This window comes from Crotalus tigris, unplaced genomic scaffold, assembly GCF_016545835.1.
Source record: "Crotalus tigris isolate CLP2741 ecotype Arizona unplaced genomic scaffold, ASM1654583v1 scf7180000018125.1543573, whole genome shotgun sequence".
NCBI lineage: Eukaryota > Metazoa > Chordata > Lepidosauria > Squamata > Viperidae > Crotalus > Crotalus tigris.
In genome coordinates, this window is record NW_024096837.1 from 373455 (window position 1) to 395118 (window position 21664).

The following is a 21664-nucleotide window of genomic DNA, read 5'->3' on the forward strand; positions in this document are numbered from 1 at the left end:
ATTGACTCTTGATGACCATATAGATAGATCTTCTCCATGACACATTCCAGTTAACATTCTAATAAAATTAATAGGATATATTTTGGTTGGTGGACACATCTGTAATTTTAAAAGCATAGAGTAGGCACTCTCACAAAAAAAGGCCCTGGATAGACTGGTGGATTCATCAAATAACTGGAATCATCTCACAAAATAACCCCTTTATAGAAAACCAACATTTCTAGTCCCCAAGATATGCTCTGAAGTTTACTATTTTTGTTATTATGAAAGGGGTACACATCTCTACACGAAGTGTGGAATTCTGGTGATCTCTTAGCTTAGTTGTTTGCTTGCACACATTTCATTACTGAACTAAATAATACCATCAGTACTGCCTGTTTGTAGGCAGTGGCTTGCCCTGCTAGTTTTGGTGGGAGTGTAATTTCTACCTTGATAGTTCCTTGATTAGACTATTATTTTCTGACTGAATTATTGTGTGCAGCAAAGCATACAGGCCTCTGATATAGAATAATTACCAGTATATATTATATGCATAATGTCATTTATAATTACAGTGGTCTGGATGAATACTTTCACTTAATTTAGAGTCAGGTTAAATTGAAGAGTATTTTGAGCTCAATTTAAAAAAACAGAACCAGGAATATTCCAATAGTGCTTAAAATATGTTGCCTAACTTGAGTATCAACGTATTAAAAAAAAATCAGCAATTTTTTCTAAAGTAAGGAAATTCAATCAGCTTGGGCGATTGCAACAAAGTAGCAATTAAAGGGAAAGCAACAGATTCCTTCTGTTCTTAAAATGGGTTAAGAAATAGCATGTTACAGACACCATATTTATTCTTGGTGTAGTTGAGGAAATGGAAAGTATGTTTAACTAGGCCAAAATGTTGTATCATTCAAAAATTCATTATTTTTCCAGAGACTGTAGAAAGCTAAGAATTTAAATAGATGTTCCTCAGATTTTAGAAACATTGCCATGACTGGAATTGGTTTTTGCCAAGCCTCACATAAGCAGTCACCCATGGTACATGCCAAAGCTAGCTTGCTGGGAGCAAATATACATCCATTTTGGTTTCTTCTTGTCATCCAAAACATTTTTCCTTGCTTACGTCTTTTTTTTTCTTCATGCAATTTATATAATGTAAATTATGTTTGGAACATAGTTAATGAGCAATTGCATAGCCCAGAGTTTTAAATACTTTCTTTAATTTCCAGATGCATGAAATGCATAGACTACAACAAACAAACAGTTCAGAAAAAAACAGTGCAACAAAGGTTAATATCATAATAGTCAGGTGCTAAAGGTAATCAAGATAATTCACAGGGGTGGTGATATTGGGAAGTTCGCAACCTTATTAATCTCATACAGGTCAAAGAAGAACATTGAAAAGCTTATGGTTGCAACTAGTAATCTTCTAACCATATTCAACTTGTATTCAATTTTATAAACAGTAAAATGAAACTGCCCATAGAAATAAAACTTTCATAGCATTCAAAATAACTGGGTTTGGCTAATAAAGCTGAGTCCCCAAGTTCCGCTTGTCTCTTCACAAATGAAAACAGGCTAAGATCCATTTCGGCCTATTATTCCCAATAGTTTGCTTGGTTCATGTATTTCTCAAGTATAGAAAAATAACTAATTAGATCACAACAGATCTAAGTGGGGATAAATGATGAATGCCTACAATGACCACTCTAAAAATGTGAGAAGCCTAATGGGCACTTCAAATAAGAACCGTTTACTGTAACTAATAGGGTTGCTATGCGTTATTTATAGTGCAAATACTACTACAATAGTGACCAAAATTGTGGAAACCTTTTGGGAAAAGTGTACATTTGAGATTTGATGGCTACTAACACCACTTTGTTTAGAAGTAATACCATAAAATTATATATCAATGGAAAGATAATTAATCAAGAATGTAATGAAACAAAGTTTGTTCAATTATCTGTATTGTATCAAAAACTATAGCCAAATAACCAGAAAAAGCATAACTTGCTTAGCTTTCCTTCATCTGATTGTAGCCAATGAGCATGAGTGTTTAGAGAGCCAATCAGGTGTCATCTTGTTTTGGCAATGAGCCAATCAGATCACAGTAGGATTCAGTTATTGATGTCATGCATTGAAGTTGAGAGGAGGACATTTGTCAGTGTGTTATGTGATTGCTATGAAGTTGGTTGGGGTTTTTTGTGTTCTTTCATTTGGTGAGCTTGTAAAACATAATAAAATTAAAGTAATAATGCAAAGAGTTGACTGGTCGCCCAGAAAGCGATGTAAAATAGTATTATTAAGTGAACAAGGCTACAGTTATAAAGAAATTAGAAGAAAAATTGGTGGAAACTTAACCAAAGATGGCATTTCTAAGTTTTTGAAGAGGTATAAGGAGATTCAGTTACTACAAAACTACACCGGTAAAGGCAGGAAAAGGTGCAAAACAGCAAGTGATGATAGAAGAATTAAGAGACTGTGCCTATGTGACAGAAGAAAATCATCTGGGTGTATACAAGATGAAATGGCACAATGCAATGTGAAGTTGAGTGCAAGGACTGTTCGGCGCAGACTGCAGGAATTTGGCCTAAAATCTAGAATTCCATGAAAAAAGCTATTTTTCTCTCTTAAACAAAGGTTGAAAAGACTAAACTTGGCTAAAACCCATTTTACCTGGACAGAGGAACAATGGGACAGTGTTATTTGGAGTGATGAGACTAAGATCTCCCTGTTTAATAGTGATGGCATAAAATATGTAAGGAGAAGAATTGGAGAAGATTTGCATCCTGATTGCATTACATGTACTGTGAAACACCCAGCCAGTGTTATGATCTGGGGTTGTATGACATCAAAAGGTGTGGGCAGAATTTGTGTGATTAATGGGAATATAAATGGCCAAAAATACATTAATGAAATACTTGAGCCCAAACTGAAGCCTTCCGCACATGATCTTTTCCAAGACAATGAAGCATTTATATTTCAACAGGATTAAGCTCCATATCATGTTGCTGCTGTGTGCAAAAAGTGGTTTCAAGATAATCATATTCCACTGCTGAATGGCCTGGGAATAGTCCAGACCTTAACCCAATTGAAAATCTATGAAGCCGACTAAAGAAACTTGTTAGTCAGAAGCGACCCAGCAATAAAACCCAGTTAATAGAAGCAATCATTCAATCTTGGTTTCACATTATAACAGCTGCAGAGCTAAAGGACTTGGTTCACTCCATGGGAAGACCCTGTAAGGCCGTAATTCATGCTAAAGATTACCCAACTAAGTATTAATTGGCATGGTGATAATTTTTGTATATCTTGTTTTTTCTATGGCAGGGGTGTCAAACTCAATTTTATTGAGGGCTGTATCAGCATTGCGATTGCCCTTGGGAGGTCCGGTGGGTGTGGCCAGGGTGGGTGCGGCCTACTGGGTGGGCGTGGATGGAGTGGGTGTGGCCGACTGAGTGCGCGTGGCCAGTTCTACATCGTTTGTGTCAAGCATGCCTGTGGGGGCCTGGACAGGAATGGGACAGATCTGAGGGTCTCTGGCAGAAGGGGGTAGGGCCAGGGCAAGTGCCAAGGCATGGTCCACTGGAGGAGCCTCACTGGTCCTCTCAGGCCATGTGGGCGGGCTGAATGGTGATGCGGGCTTCCCGGAACCCTGGGCAGCAGAGGTCAAATATCCATCCTGGCCCTTGAGCACCTGCAGCACCAAGCCCAGCCCCACTTCCCCAAGGGGGTGCCCAGCTGCATTTACCTCCTCCTCAAGGCTCCTGCTGCTGTGCTTACTCTCCTTACCCAGGTTGCTCATGATGGGTACGAGGGCAAAGTCAGAGGGAGGCCCATTCCATCTCCATGGGAGGAGACCTAGCTTTGTATCCAAAGCTTCCTTAGCAATAGGATAAGAGACCCGCAGAGTAGGTCAGGAGGAGGGGGCAAGAGGATGGTGAAAGGGTAGCTGGTCAGGACTAAGACAGGACTTCCCTTGGACACTCCCTCTCCTTTCCTTCTTTCTTTCCTTCCTTCCTAAGTACAGAGTGGTGGGGAAATATTTGAGATGAGGGAGGGAGAAAAACAGGCAAGAAACGCAGCTGGGGAGGTGTCACCCTTTGTGAGGAATGAAGAAATGCACCATTGCCTGGAAGTGGCCAGCACATGGCCCTCACCTACTTCACATATCTGGCTTGGTGGGCTCTGGGGGAGGGGATGCCATGAGCAGTGTGAGAGTCAATGTTACCTGCGCAATGCCGCCCAGCCTCCAGCCTGCCAGTTTCGGCAGGCAGCGAGGTGCTTTTCTCGCAGCACCGAGAGGCTAAGCCAGGCAGCGCAAATCCAAAAAGAAGCCCAACGCCGCCCAGCCCCCAGCCTGCCTGGTCTCGGTAGGCAGCGGGGCACTCTCCTCAGTGCCGAGAGGTTGAGCTGGGCAGAGGGAAGGTCACCAGCTTTGCACCTTGCTGCCTGCTGAAACTGGGCAGGCTGGAGGCTAAGCAGCATTGCACTTCTGCCCTGGAGCCCATCAAGCCGGATATGTGAAGTAGGCCAGGGCCATTTGCTGGCCACTTCCAGGCGATGGTGCATTTCTTCATTCCTGACAAAGGGTGACACCTCCCCAGCATGCACCCGGGGAGGGCCGACGCAGCAGGGGCTGGTTCCTCGCTGTTTCCAGACGGCCTTGTGGAGCTAAGACCAAATGCGTTTCAGCATAGATGGCCACCGCAAAATTGTACATTGGCTCCCTCCCGGCCGGCCTGGGCCAGGGCAGCGAGGGCCGTTCCCTCAATGTTTCCAGGATGGCTTCGCGGGCCACATGAAACCACTTCGTGGGCCGCATCCAGTCCCCGGGCCTTGTGTTTGACATGTCTGTTCAATGGTGATAATTTTTGTATATCTCATTTTTTCTATGGTGATAATTTTTGTATATCTCATTTTTTCTACGTGTTTCACTTTTCTTCGTTATAACTGCTATTCTAATAGCAAATCCTTCATAAAAGTTATTGCATTACATTCTTGATTAAATTATCTTTCGATTGTTATATAATTTTATGGTACTACTCCCAAAAAAAGTGGTGTTATTAGCCATCAAACCTCAAATGTACACTTTTCCCAAAAGATTTCCACAATTTTGGCCACTACTGTAGTTTCATATTTAGAAACAGGTTTCTTAACTTGCTGGACTTGAATTCTCATGTGCTAGGAATTATGAGTATTGACATTTAATACATCTGAAAGTCACGGGTTTGAGTGCCTGCATTACAGATTAGAATCAAAGCAAAGATGTTTGAAATTTGATTGCATAAACTCTATACCACAATTTTCTGTTTCACATGTACCGACAAATGGAGCTACTGAATCAGCAAGAGAGAGGAAGAAAAACAGCGGAACTGAAATGTCTATGAGTTTTGATGCTGGAAAAAGTGACGGTTTAAGTCTTAAACCTTAAAGAAGGTTTTTAAATGAAAGTCAGCTGAACAAAGAACGTAAATTAAAAAACAGGGATGTTGCAGCTGAACTGCAATTAACATAGTCAGCGATTTTACATAAAATAGACCAAAATATTATTTACTATACAGCACATGGAAAATATTAATGCAGAATCTCTACCACCACCTTCAACACTTTTGCAGGCTAGAAAAAGAAATAGATTCAGCCTTTTTAGTGCCAATGAAGGGAAGGCCTTCTGGAGCACGGTGTGTTGAGTGCTTTTTCCTTGGCTTTGAAACCCAGTGTTAGTCATAGATTAACTTAATAGCCTATAGCAGTGGTGTCCACAGGAAGAATCAGAAAAGCCAAAATGGCATCTATCACCAAAGCCCAGTCTTTTAATATGCATCACATGCTATGTCACACATAAAAATGGATAAAGCTTTAACTATGCAGTTGGCTTTTGTGTTGTCCCTCCCTAGGCAGATGTCCCTGCCTCATAGAGAGAGATAAGTAAGCCTAGAAACTAAAGTCAGGCAGGACTTTCTCAGCCTTTCCAATAACAATCTGTAATAGAACAGATGTGAGCCTTATTGAATAATCTATAGGTAGTCTTTGATTTACGACTGTAATTGAGCTGGAATTATGGTTGTAAGATATGTCATTTATTAAGCAGGTCATTATATGACTCATTCAATTTTAGGACATTCTTTTCGGGCAGTTATTAAGTGAATCATTAAATGAATCCACACCATTAAACAAAAATTGCAGTTGTTAAGTGAACCCAGAATTCGTACGTAGCTGGAGGTTTCCAACAAAAAAAAAAATCATAAATCATGGTCATGTGACTGCAGGATACAACAAATGGCCATTAGTACAGGGTGCCAAATATCCAAAATGCAACCATATGACTATAGGGAGGTTGTTGGGGGGGGGCAGCCATTGGAACTTTCTGAATCCAGGTTAAGTACCTTTTTTGGGTCCAAGATAATGTTGAGGAGTCACTAAGTAAGTGGTTGTCAGTCAAAGTCTATCTATCCATCTCTTCTTTTTCTCATTCATAAATTAAGGGTTAAAACTAATTTAGTCACTAAACAGAAATATTTTTGGTTTTAAGGGATTATAAAAGAAAAATGTAACATTCAGCCAAATAGGCCAGTATAGACTTTAAGATAAACAATCAGATGCAAACAACCAACTGGGGTGCAATCTAAAAAACAAATGTACAACTTTGCTTCAGGAAACAGCTGTGGGGTAAAGTTCAGTAGATTTAGAGTTTAGTAAATATTTTTTACACACAGTTATACCGGTCAATATTTTCACTTAATGTGGTTCATTTCAAAGATAAGCATATGAAATACAGTCTACACATCTAGCATCATTTTTGTACAATTAACATATTTTATAATAAGCCAATGCTGATTCAATACATACTTGGTGGCTGCTAACTACACAGAATATAGGATACAAAACATTCATACATGTACTTTCAGACACCTTTTTTCCTGCATTTTGAGCATAATCTGACATAATTATAAATTTATAATTATAAATTATTATTTGCAATAGTGGCAGTATCTGTAGCTTGGGTGTAAGATGAGGGTGAAGGTTTGTTCTCTGAGCTTGTGGATTGGATTCCAAACATTTCATTATCAGGCTAAGTAACATCTTCAGCAGATTTTAGGGGATGTCAGTATTTTTTTATAAATTTATAAATTATTATAAATGATAAAATCATTTTGCCAGATAAAACAGAAATATGCATTGGAGAACCTTTACAATGCTGGTAGAATTTTTCTTATTATTAAAGAAATTGTTGAAGGAAAAGTCTTCATCATGGTTCAGTCCAAGCTGGGAATAAAGAACTTGGCGAATGCTTTAGAAAGAAGGTTGCAGTTTATTGAAGAGAGCCAGACAGAAAGATGGCTCTAGAAGAAAAGAGAACGAGTACATGTAGGGTGTGGGGTTTTATACCTTCTTGAGCCTTTTGTTTGGAGTTGTTCCTGTGGCATGAACTTTGACTTGAGTCTGAGCGTGCCTTTCTGGTATTCTGATAGTGGTGGGTTAATCCTATTATGTCCCAAAGGTCAATCCTGCTTCCCTGTGGCTGATGATTCTTAGATTTTTGGTGTGTTGATTCTAGGGATCTTTCTTCCTAATCCCAGTTTCCTGACTTCAGTCTTTCTGACAAGATTATCACATCTGCAATTCTATAGACTTGGTTTCTGTTTGGGACAGAGAGACTTGGGGGAGGGTTGGTTTCTGCTTTTAAATCCTTTAGGGAAATATATTCTGCCTTTTAAACATTTCCAAAAATATTTCTTTCTGGGGGGGGGGCTGACTTCCCAAAAAATGATGGATTCGAAGGCACTATTTGGTTAAAATTTATTTGGAGTATCTAACTGTGGATGAATGTCACTGCACTTTTGAATATTACATGTAAGAAAATACAATCACATCATCTTTAAAAGGTTTCAGTAATTATTTGAGAACCTCATTTTTTGTTAGAATCTGCCTTTATGCAAACAGATACCTTTTGAAAAGTCAAACTAACACTAAAGGTGTTGTAAGAAAACAATATGAGACTTAGAACTGAGCCAGTTCTCAGGAATGCAATCCACTTCCTTTTTCTTCCAAAGATGACTCTGATAAGATTGTTTCCTTACTGCTATTTTACAAGCCTATATAAATCACTTCCAATTCCTCCTACCCCCATTTAAAATATCTATGTTTCAGACCAGGAGAAATAAAAAAGAGATGCAATCAAGTAGAGTGCATTCATTTTGAAAGCACTTATGACTGAAGGCAAGGAGAAAACATCCTATTTTGACATCAAAAGTATTGACCTTCTTTCTTTTTTCTCCATATATGTGAATCATCTGCATACAAACAGAAAATTGCATAGTTCAGTTTGTTTTCAGGAGTACCTCAATCCATATGTTTTCTGTTTATTTCACATGAACAAAGGAACATTGTTTGCAAGCTTAAACTAGTGCCTGTAAAATTACAAGTCCACCTGTCCTGCCTAAATTAGTAAGAATTAAAGACTGCCTTGTTCATTGATGAAATACAATCAAGACATGATTCATAGCAAGCTGAAATACATCTTACCCTCTGCCGCATAAACAATGCCTTACTATTTGAGAAAACATACTAATTTTGAAATGTAAAATATATTATTTTCATAACATTGTTTAAATATATGGACACAATGCTATAATTCTTGAAGCTCAAACAGCACAGTATTATATACCTCAGTGAATTAAACCAATGCTAACACTAATAACATGCTACTAAAAATATAGTACAAGATAACAAACCTAAGAATTGTGCTAGATTTCTCTTCCATTCTGTAGGGAATTAAGAGCAATGTAATGATGCGTGGATCTACAGCCATGGGCCATTTTATCAAATTAACTTAGAGAAACCAGCAGAAGAACTTGGGGCTAAAGCAAAGACAGTTTATATCAGTTTATCTTGCAAAGATGATCATCATTCATCTGATCAGCACAATAAATTACTAGTTTTTACTAAGAGGTCAGCAATTTTACTTTTGAGTTAAAAATATATGGGTGGGTGCCACATCTTCATCTCTATTTGCTTCCATTATTGCGACACCTTCCATAAATATATATTCTATATATTCTGTAGTGAAGGCAGATGCAAAGAATTCATAACTTCTTTAATGCTCCTTTTCATTCTTTTGTCTTCTAAAGGCCCACTTTCTGGCCTTTTTCCTGTTTCAGATATATTTAAATAAGATCTTACTGAACTTTTTTGTATTATTTAGTCATACATTCCTTAAGAATAGTCACCAGTTAGGATTATGTGTAAATTGGCAAGTCTCTGGTTGGCTTCAAGGCTATCTATTGCAGTGGTTCTCAACCTTTCTAATGCCGCGACCCCATAATACAGTTCCCCATGTTGTAGTGACCCCCAACCATTTATACATCACCGGGTGCCAGGGGCATGGCCAAAGAAAAGAGGGGAAAAAATGGCAGATAGCCTTGTTTGGCGACCCCCGTGAAATGGTCATTCGACCCCAAATGGGGTCCCGACCCACAGGTTGAGAACCACTGATCTATTGTAAGGTACAAGCATTTAGATGTCTGTCTGTTTTTCTCTATGACTTAAAGAAATCTTAGATTCGTTCATTAAAATTATTGTTTTTAATTTGGTTGCTATTTATGTTAAATAAAGAAAGGCAGAGTCCAGTTAGGGGGGAAAATGAGTAGTTGAACAATGAGGCTCCCGGAAATTTGTTGGTGAACATAGAGAATTTTTCTCCATGACTTAAATGAATTTGAGATTCTTTCACTAAAATTAATGTTATTAATTTTGTTGCTATTTATATTAAGCAAGGAAAGGCAGAGTCCAATTACAGTGAAGAGTAACCAAGAAATAAGTTTCCAGGAAATTAGTTGATGAACATAGAGAAAAATTGGCACAAACAGAAGTGGTTTTGCAGAAAAAAAATCAATGGAGATATCTACACAGAATATTACATATATACTAAATAACCCATTTAAGGATAGAAGAATAGGCAGCATTTTTAAGCAAAGGGAAAAAAAAACTGTTTTGGTCAACTAAAATCAGGAACAACAAAGAAAATGTTAAAAGAACAAAGCAAAAAACAAGTTAAAAATGTAAAGAAAACTAAAAAGTATAATTTTCTTAATTGAAATTCAAAGGAACAATGTGTGATTTGTGGAGTTCCTAGTGCTCATTGAGTTGGTTATTTTCTTGCAGACATTTCTTTATCCAACTAGATAACATCATCAGTTTTAGAAGGGAGTGCAAGAGAAACATCCACAAGAAAACAATCAAGCTCAGAGAGTATCAAGGAGCCCATCATTCAACCCTGAGCTATAAATATTCTTTTCTAACATGTGATTTCTGTATATTAGTAGATGTCAGTAAAATATGGCAATATAGCCTTCTTCCTTATTCATTTTTTTCACAAAATTAGCTGCAGAATACCATAAAATTCATACAGAATCCCTAGTGAGGAGATTTATATAGGTGCATATGTGGAGTAGTGACATTTTAATTCACTAACATACCTTGTCTTATTTATCACATGGCTTCTACAAAAACTCTAAAAATTCTTTGTATATGTGGGAGCTTTCTGTTATCTTTAGGAGCATTTGTATTCAACATTTCAGGTACTACTTAATGTTTAAGAAACTTGGGAAAACAGAAAAAAAAGACATGATACCAAAGGGCTAGTTTCATTAATGGAAGCTGTTTCCACTGAAAAAGGCTTCCTTTTCCTCATTCTGAAATCTCTTCAAGATAGTCCTCCAATACTCTTGTGGAGATTGAAGTGTGCAAAGAACTGCAAGAGTAGTGTGATCTTGGAGTAAGAGTTATAAGATTTTCTAAATTCATAAATATAGAAAGCACAGCAAGATAGAAAATGACTGACAAGGAAATGTTCAAAGTTCATAAAATAATACTTTAAGCATCAGCAGAGCTTATGGTATGCCAGTAACAGACAGGATACTTTACCACAACTGGAAGCCCAAGAACAATAGGAACGATACAATTATGCGGCTTCAGAGTAAATATATGTATCAGAAGAATAGAAATTATAAGAGAGGGAACAAACTAATTTTCATTGTAATTAAACTGGTTCCAGATTTCTTCAATCTCAACCACATTTTGTGGAAGAAAGATTTCTGCATTTATCACACACACATACACACACAAATACACATGTAAACAGATTCCACCCCAGCATGTTCCTCTTTCAGTAGTATCATTTCACCACATTGGATCTGGGATAAAATTATGGCTGGCTCCAGATAATTTGTTAGTCTTAGGAAAAGTAAACCATTTCTACCATCCTTCCAAAGAAATGTATAATGGGTGGAACAGCTTCTATTGTAAAGATATAAGGATCACTTAGATCTATTTGTGTATTTATTTATATATGAAATTTAGCAACCACCCATCTCACTCACCGAACGACTCATAAAACAATCCATCCCCCAGTGTGTTACAATACAGGATACTTTTTATTACAAATCAACACTGACAATTCATGCAGATTTCTAAGACTCACTTGCCATTTAGCATCTGGTAAAGTGGGTTCAAGACTCCGCTATAGTAAAAATGGCTTTGCATTATTTAAAATATAGTTAAAAGCCAAACACAAAGTCTGGAGTATTAAATACACAGAACTAGATAGTATAAGCCTTGCACTTAATTTGGATGAAAAAGAAGGGGGGTGCCATGGAGAAAATGCCTCATGTTTCAGGAAAACCTATACCATCTCAAATGACTGTCTAGCCTCTTCTTAAAAATCTCCAGTGATGGAGTGTCCACGATTTCTGGAGGCAAACTGTTCCACCGGTTAATTGTCCTTGCTGTCAGGAAGTTTCTCCTTAATTCTAGGTTGCTTCTCTCTTTGTTTCCAACCATTGTTTCTTGTCCTGCCCTCTGGTGCTTTGGAGAATAGAATGATCTCCTCTTCTTTGTAGCAGCCCCTCAAATACTGGAACACTGCTATCATGTCTCCCCTATTTCTTCTTTTCTTTAGACTAGCCAAACCCAAGTCCTGCAGCCATTCTTCATATGTTTCAGTCTCCAGGTCTTTGATCATCTTTGTTGCTCTTCTCTGAATTTTTTTCCAAACTCTCAACATTTTTTTTGTTTTGTGATATGGTGACCAAAATTGGCTGCAGTATTCCAGGTGTGGTCTTACTAGGGTTTTATAAAGCGGTAATACCTCACGTGATCTTGATTCTGTGCCTCTGTTTACACAACCCAGGACTGTATTGGCTTTTTTGGTTGCCGCTGCACATTGTTGGCTCATGGTTAAGTGATGTAGGTTCTCATTTTCTGGGGTCAGAAGAACAGAAAATATGGTCTTGTTGACACAACCAAGAATAAACATTACATATGGCAAAATAGTATCCCTTTTACATGTGTCTTTGGATATTTAAGAAGATTGGATCTGATTAGTATTTGGGTGGAAGACCAGTAGGAAATCTCAAACTGGTATGTAAAAAAAAACATGATTTTTTTTTTAAATAAAAAGAACTTACAACATGAACATTGGATTTATATTTCTATCCAAAAGCACCTAAAACATATGCTAGCTCTACACCACATTCACTTTAACAATAACAATAATAGAGTTGGAAAGGACCTCCTAGTCCAACCCCCTGCTCAGGCAGGAAACCCTATACCATTTCTTGAAAACTTCCAGTGTTGGAGCATTCACTGCTTCTGGAGACAGGTTGTTCCACTGGTTAATTGTTCTAACTGTAAGGAAGTTTCTCCTTAGTTCTAGGTTGCTTCTCTCCTTGATTAGTTTCCACCTGTTGCTTCTTGTCCTGCCTTCAGGCGCTTTGGAGAAGACCTTGACTCCCTCTTCTTTGTGGCAGCCCCTGAGGTATTGGGACATTACTATCATGACACTTTAATAATAGCTCAGAGATTTTGAAAACTAACACTGCCACTTATTTTCTGACATCAAAATTATTGATATTTTAAAACTAATATTGCATTTTCATTAACTGATGTTTAAGTAAAATAATTTAATGAACAATGCAAGTAGATATATGTATGTATGTATAAAACCACGATGGAGATTCAAATTGCTGTTGTTGCAATATTAAAATATGCTCAAGTATACAATCTTTTTTAAAAATTAATATTGTTAAAAATGGCATTACATCTAGAATAAAGATGGACCATATATAGTCTTTTGGTGGCTCAGGGGATTCTCTCCAACTATGATTGACCCTGGACTACAGCTTGGTCAACAGGATTATCATGGTCAGTGACCCTGCCAATGTAATCCAGTTTATACTAAGACAAATCTGGAAAGCAACAGATTGTCTGTAATTTCTGAAACCAGTTTTTTTCAACCAGCCCTTTCATGATATGCTTTCCTTGATCTATTTATTCAATATATTTACAAAGAGAAAGTATATTTTTATTCTCCAGAGTCTTTCTGGATCATTAAGAGGTATTGTTAGAATTTATCTTTTTTCCACAGATGGTCCTACAACAGTTCACACAGTGACCATTCAAAGTTACAACAGTACGAAAAAAGTGACTTATGATCGTTTTTCACTTATGACCATTGTACCATTTCCGTGATCAAAATTCAGATATTTGGATAACTGGTTCATATTTATGACTGTTGCAATGTCCTGGCGTCATGTGATCACCTTTTGTAATCTTCTGATAAGCAAAGTCAATGGGAAGGTAACAACGGTGTTACTGACTTAACAACTGCAACTTAACAATTGTGGCAAGAAAGTTTGTCAAATGGGGCAAAATTCATTTAAATGTCTTGCTTAGCAACAGAAATTTTGGGCTCAATTGTGGTCATAAGTTGAGGACTATGTATATTTATCATAAATTGTATTTATGACATTGCGTATCATAAACGTCTATGTAAACAGTTTCAGGCAATTTTATTTGGGAGAAAAGGTAATGGTTAAAGTTTGATAAACATTATTTGTTTGTGATTCATATTAGCTTAAATACTTATAATGCTATAAACGTTCTCCTTCGAATAGTATATTATATAGCATTGAAATAAAAAATACTGAAACAGTTAAGAATATTCTGTAGTGAATATTTTGGTCTGGTACATTAACTTCCTTTCATTCCCAAAGGACTGATAAAGAACAATTTTTAAAAGACATCTGGAATTTTACTTTTATTCACAAAAATATTTTCCAACTTAAAGTACAACAACCGTGATCATATGTTGCCTGGTAATACTGTATGAGATAACATGTTTTCTTTCCTTAAAAAAATATCAAACCTTAATTTCACTTAAAATACTGAAATAGGTATATCACTTATCTTTGGGTTTTATATAGAAATCACCGACTTAATCAAATAGGAGAAAAGCTATTTAATGTTAATTAATTTCAATTAGAAAGTGTACTTCAATATCCCAATAAAAAACTAAAAACTAGTAGTATGTTATCTAATGATATTGTTCCTTTATCAAATTTGTTTCATATTTGTGCAGGCAACTTTCTATCTCATTTCTAATGTGTTGTCAGGTTTTCAGTGAAGAAAAATAAACAAATTCTGGTTGTCCATTATACTGACATTTTATTACTGAATAGCAATTCTGAATGTTTTGTTCTCCTCAGGGCTGTATCCTAAGTTTGCTGCTGTTCACCATGTTGACCCATGATAGTTGTGCTAGGTTTGCCACCAACCATATTGTGAAGTATGCGGACGATACAATAGTAGTGGGCCTTATTCAGGATGACAATGAGGGTGCTTACCGCAAGGAGTTTGAGGGTTTGATGAACTGGTGTAAGAAAAACAGCCTAGTTTTAAAACTGAAAAAAACCAAAAAGATCATTGTCGATTTCAGAAAAGGCAGGCATAGCCATACTCCTCTGTGTATTAATCATTCATCTGTGGAGATGGTTACCAGCATCAAATTTCTGGATGTGCAGTTAACAAATAGGCTGGCTTGGCTGCTCAGCAGTGAGACAGCGGTGAAGCAGGCACAGTAGCGCCTGCATTTTCTGTGTCACGTGAGAAAAACACATCTTCCCCCCCCCTATCCCTACCGCTTTCTACAGAGGGACGATCAAGAGCATTCTGTCATATTGCATTGCTGTCTGGTTTGGAAGCATTATTGCTTCAGACAGGAAGGCGCTGCAGAGAGTGGTGAGGATGGCAGAAAAGATTATTGGCAGTTCTTTTTATCCAGGACATAGCATAGAAGCGATGCTTGAGCAGGGTCCGCAAGATTGTCTGGGACACTACACCTCCTCTTCATGACTTGTTTTCCTTGTTACCTTCTGGGAGGAAGCTTCCTGGTATTCGAAGACAAATCGAAGCAGAACATTCAAGTTAAATTACAGTTTTGTTCCATACAGTATCAATCTTGTAAACTCTCAAGCTTCCTCTTTCTGCTACGTATTCAAGATGGACAGTGATTAATATTTATATGTATTTATATGTAAGGGTATAGGTATATACATATGTTGTATATAGCATGTTTATATGTATGTTATGTATGTGTACAACTTCAGAGCAAGCAACAGAATTTCATTTTTAATGTGTGTCAGTGTGCCCACAGTAAAAAATGACAATAAAGGTTTTCTCTTATATGTCCTGAGCACCAATTTCTGGAACACATCCGGGTCAGTTTTTGAGGTATTCAATTTTTCTAATTTTTAATTGCTTTTCAGTACTTTTTTTTTTTTACTTTTTATTACATTGTATGCCACCCATAGTCACTGTACCAGTGAGATGAGTGGCATAGAAATGAAATTAAATAAAAAGATATATTGCTAATGAAATTCATATAGAGTGATATATTCAATGAAAATTTGTTTTAGAAATGTTTTAATAAGTCTATAATAACATAAATAGACAGAGAATGTTAGTTTATTTTTAATTATATAACTTGGATGAAATGTTCTATTAGTGAATGAATTGGTTTTAGAAAGATATTGACTTGATTATAATGTTTTTAAATAAATGGAGTTTATTAAGCTTAAGTTTAAATGTGGGAAGAAATATAGTTTTATAGATTAAATTTTTTATTGATTAATGCAGTTGATGGTTAGATATAGTAATGAATGAATTTATTTGAAAATGTATTAATTTGATTATAATATTCTATATAGATAGAGAGGGAAATTTTTAAGAAATACTGGGTATATATGTACTATGTTATTGCTTGTTTTTTAAAAAATGGATCACCATGTTGCCACGTGGGTTCTTAAGCTGTGTTGGTGTAAAATGGAAAACTAATAAAATTGTTTTGGAAAAAAAAGATATATTGCTAGTCCATGCACAATATGACATATATTAAATAAATAAATAATATTGGAAGTAAAGAATTGTTCAATTCAAGATAGAGTGAAATTATTGGCTTTGGGGAACATAGCGAGGTTGATAGCTCTTCCTTTAAAATACAGATGGGGGAAAAAAGACAAGCCGCAAAGCCTTGAATGCAAACAGTTCTTCTGCAGTTACATTAGATTTTCAGTCCAAATCCATTTTTTCTAAGATAAACAACTACTCATGCCAGTCCATACATGAATCATATTAAATCCCCATCAACATGACTGGAAAGAGTGTAAGTTAGGATGTTAATTCAGGTAGTTGAAATGTATGAAAGAATTACTAGCTGGCAAAAACATAAAGATATGCCTAGAATTAATTTGATATCAATGATACAGAAAATAGGTACATTTGCATGTGTAACCGTATATATGTTAGGGGTGATCAAGTTGTAAGCAACTGTGAGTGTGGCTGGGAAAAGCTTATATGCATTTAGGGTGAGAAACATACCACATCTGAAGAGTGTGGATAGAATATCTGTTGCGAAAGCTGACTGGTGCAAAAGCCTGTTCAGTTATGAGTGTTCATAAAAGATTTTGCACATATTGGACTCTTCAAAATTTCTTTTTATTTAAAGAACTGTACACTACATAAAAAGTTTACTGTGCAAGGAATATGTTCAGAAATTGTTGAACCATTCAGAATTGTCCTCATGTTGATGAGAAACAGTTTTGAAACTCTGCCCCATAATCTTTTGATCTCATACTTGATATATGTGCATCAAGTAGCATGTTTACTTTGCCACAGTAAAAAAAATGCGTCACAATTTGAATGTGAACTTAATCACCTCTTTTTAAATAAGAAGAGAGTTCAGTTTGATACTATCTTCAGTTTTTAAAAGTCATTCCGGCTCAAGATGTTGCCAAGTGTAACTGGATATACTGTAGTAATATACCTCTGAAAAACTGAAATTTTTGTCTTGATTCAATTAAACTACATGTAAATTGAATAACAACAAAACCAGTCAGGATGACACATTAATCCACAAGAAAATATAAGGTTAAATGTTAACTGTGTATTTCCTTTTAGGAAAAAAAACACAAAATTTTGATCAAGACGTTTCTTTTTTAGTTCCTGAATCATTATTTATGTTTTGATCCTGTGACATATTAAACAATACAGAGTGGAAGATTACAGGGCTCAGAAATCTTACTCAACTGTTAGTTCAGAATGAGAAAAAATTCATAGGTGGCATCTATAAAATCTCTCTCTCTCTCTCTCCCTCTCTCCTGTATTTTTATTTGGTGCACTGGCTCTTCTTTTAATATAGTCTACGTTTCACACCATAGTATCCATCCAACACATCCATACACATAGATTCTGACTGGGCAGTCACCACCACCAAGCACCATATATGCACAAAAAGGTGTGCTAGTAAACAACTGTGGGATAAAGGAATGACAGAAGAGGATACCATTATTGGAGCTATGTTCTGCTTACAGACAGAGGGAATAGGACACAATACATTCATCTATAGCTTGCTAGTAAAGTGTTTTCATGATATGTACTCAAGGTATGACCTTGGAGCCTGCCCATTAGGGTCATAAGTGTTGTAAAATGAACAAGACTGATTTTTAAGACCTTTTTTTAATTATGCTCATTAGATGAATCAACCAGGACATTAAATGAATGAAGATCGGACTTGGTATTTGCTTCCATTCATTAAATGATCTCGGCCATCATTAAATTAACCGAGAGGTTGAGGAATTTGCAGGATTCTCTGGGTGGAGTCTCTGGATGGAATCATGCTTGTCCACCCATCAGCTATTCTATCAAGGAGAGATGGCCTTCCACTGCTGAACTGCTGCACAGATGCCCAGATTTAAATTAGTGTCTATGTGGGGCTTAATTTGCAGGGCTCCCAGTGGAGCCTCTAGAGGAGAGGTCCCCAATCTATGGGCCAGAGCACACTACTGGACCGTGGCTTCTTGGCCATTGGACAGCATGAGTGGCTGGCCAGTGTGCACGTGCGTGCAGGAGCATGCTCACCTCCCTTGCACTGGAGCTAGCCAAGCAGCACGCCGGTGCTAGCCAAACCACAAGCTGGTGCTAGCTGAGCCATGAGCCACATGCTGGTGCTAGCAGCCCCATTTGCAGAGCATGCATGCTCATGGCCCCCTTCATGCGCACACGCACGTAGCCACATTTATGTGTGTGTGCATGCGCTCATAAAGGTTCCTGCCCCTTCCTTTCCCACTGGGCCACCAACCCAGAAATGTTGGGGGAGCCCTGCTCTAGAGGGAACTGCTTCCACTTGCCCATCAGCTGTTCTACAATCAATCTACAGTAGAACACACTAATCCTCAAACGGAAGCAGTGCAGTAGAATCCAAAGGAACTTTCTGTAAGCAATCTCAAATTATATGCTAAAAAACCCATATAGCAGAATACAATGGAAAGGTACTAAATCTGCTTTCTGTAGACACTGGATAGTATTTCTGCAACCAATTGAAATGCAAATGCAAACAAACACTGTAATGAAAAAAACTTCACTTTACAAAGCATTTCAAAGCAGCATAAGCAGTTTACAAAGTAATTACAAACAAGCACAACAGTTTCTCAAGTACTTATAAACAAGTACTATAATAAAAAAATAAAAAAATTAAATTACTTACAAAGACAAGAAAATACTCCAGTTCTTAAAGCAAAGGAGAAAAAAAAAATAAGTCCATCTGCAAAGTCCCTGGATCTTGACTGGTCATATGCACCTGGGGAAAAATGTGCCAATCTCAGAAATTGCAGGTGACAAAGGGCAGTCCAAGGACTGAATGTGCCCATGGCTTCAGGAGCGACTGAATCCATGACTGCAGAGGCCTCCTGTTGGTTGCAATTTCAAACCCTTCTCCTAAGTACATTTTGGGGTGCATTTGTAACTTTGAACAGTCATTAAACATCCATTTGTACCTTGAGGATTACTGTAGTCTCAAAGGCTTCTTTCTAGGCTCCCTATGGATTTTTCTCTTCCAGCTATTCATTCTTTAGTGTAGAACAGAGGTGTCAAACTCCCAGCCCACAGGCCGGACACGTCATGTGGAAGCTGCGCTCACCCCATTGCCGGCAATGGCAATACCATCCCGGTACATTGTGCGATGTCACGTGACGTCGCAAGTTTGACATGTCTGGTATAGAAGTTCTGAACTTATAAAAGGTCATCAAAAATCCAAAGCTGATACAAATTTATGTGATTCTACTATTTTTTTTCCCAGAATGAATGTTTATATCATCTTGAGATCCCACAGATTTAAAGGAATCCCATCTGTCATGGTATTGACAGGTTCCAAAACTGCTGGAGTTTTATTAATGTGGTGTTCTTCAGCAGCTTAAGATAAATGTAACATATATATCATATGTTACATTTATAAAGAAAATGATTGGTTGGGAAGCATTAGAACAGCCTTTTTCCATCAGAGTTCTATGAGAGGTTGCTAGGGGTTCAGTGAAAAATCATAACTAAAGAAGAAAACAGACTTTTTTTTTTTACTTTATGTACTGCACAGTGCTGGAGCTTGCAATAGTGAGGATTTTTATGTGTCCTAACTCAGCTGCTGGCCTGCCTCTGTGCTTGTATTGTAAACACAACATGGTTAGAAGCGATTGTATTAAGAAATTTCCATATTTTTTGCTATTTATGTAGGCGTTCCCTGAGACCTGAAAATTATTTTAGGAGTTTCTCCAGGGTAAAAGGATTGGGAAAGGCTATCCTATAGTAGTGTTTAAATTAGGAGAGAAAAACATTTTTCCTTCCTACCACAAAGTACAAAATTTCACTCCCATAGGATACTGGGTTCATTTTGTTTCTATCCCAATACAGCCTCCATAGCAAGATTTTCCAAGTAAAATAAAGGCTGCTTGTCCAAGGAATATAAAACAGTAGTTCAGTTAATCTACATTAAATCATGCTTATTCATTTAGCTCAGGCACCTGTATAATAGTTTACTTCATATTGCCCACTTTTGTACTTTTATAAACAGCTTCTCCTAAACTAGAGATGTACAACTTTGATTGGCAAGAAGGTCACATCATCATTATTATCTATATACTACTAACGTTCTTGGTCTGTTTATTGTTTTTAGTCTTCAATTGGGTGAAACGATGCATCATAGAGCAACAATTTTTGAATCAATGTACCTTAAATGAGCTAGCTTTCAGAAAGTATCCAAAATCTGGGACCCATGACTCATATAGGATTGAAATTTGGCAATGCTTGACTGCTGCTGTGCAGCTGTAGTCATGTGATTGTCATTTCCAATGCTCCCTGCCAGCTTCCTAGAAGAATAGTCAATGGGGAAGCCAGCAGGAAGCCAAATGTTGCTCCCGGTGCCACTACTTTTTTGGCCCATGATAATTCAGTTTCTCTGGTTAGGTGAGGAAATATCTTTGAAACAATGACCCAATGGGTTGTCTAGTAATATTATTATTATTCAGATGTATTATAGCCACTCATTCTACAAGACTTTGGGCAGCTTACAACATATCAAATAATGTATACAATTTAAACAATAACAAAATTAACTATCCAAACAAGAAAACAGTTACAGCAATTTAAAAAAAAAACACAGCAGAGGGTCCACTCCAACAAGGCCTGAGAAGAGAGCCAGGGCTTAAGGGCTTTCTGGAACCCCAGGAGAGTAGGAGCCCCCCTCCAGCTGTTATTCCAGATAGCAGGGGCTGAAGGTAAATGTCCCTGACCTCACAAGATATCAAAGTTTAATTGAGAAGACTTGGAGTGTACCCATCCTACCTGAACGTATTGGATGGGCAGAAACAACTGGAGATAGGTAGAGATTTTGTAGGGTCGCATTACCAGCTATGCAGGGCCATATGCACTCCATGAGCTGTGGGTTGGACATGCCCAATTTAGAGTATTTTATTCATTTCATTGGACACTACAGAACTGAACTCAGTCCAGCTAATCTCACAAGACTATATCCTGGGCTCAAACTCTAAGCAAATCCAAGCATGTCAATATCACATACCCAATGTATAGAAGGACGTGATTTAAGAACCAAATGGTAACTTTAAGAATCAGCAAGTGTAACACACACACACATACACACACTCCATTGAAGCATCTGTTTTTAATAGAATGTCTTTCAATGTTTGTTTTTTTTCTCATAATCTTTCTATATTTTTGGTTATACAGATATTAGAGACCACAAAGAATGCAACTATAGGGTTCATATTTGTAGTTTACTGTGCCAAGCCATTTCTTATTGGTGCAATTTGCTGACTCTTATAAAATGAATTCACTTTGGTTTGTGCTCCCTGTATAGACTGCAACATCTTCTCTCAATCCCTCTCTGAGAGAGAGATGGGAGGTTCAAAAATGTAAAAAATAACACCTTTTTTTGAAAAAAGGAAAATATTGCTTTTCTTGTACATTAGAAGAGTATTTCTTTATAATTCACAATCGT

General features: G+C 37.2%; 1 protein-coding gene across 8 annotated transcripts in view; it reads right to left on the reverse strand.

Moving 5' to 3' along the window:
- The window catches only part of LOC120310144 (centromere protein P), a 181284-nt gene that overhangs the window by 5830 nt on the left and 153790 nt on the right, over positions 1 to 21664 (reverse strand). The gene's annotated exons all lie outside the window — the stretch shown is intronic.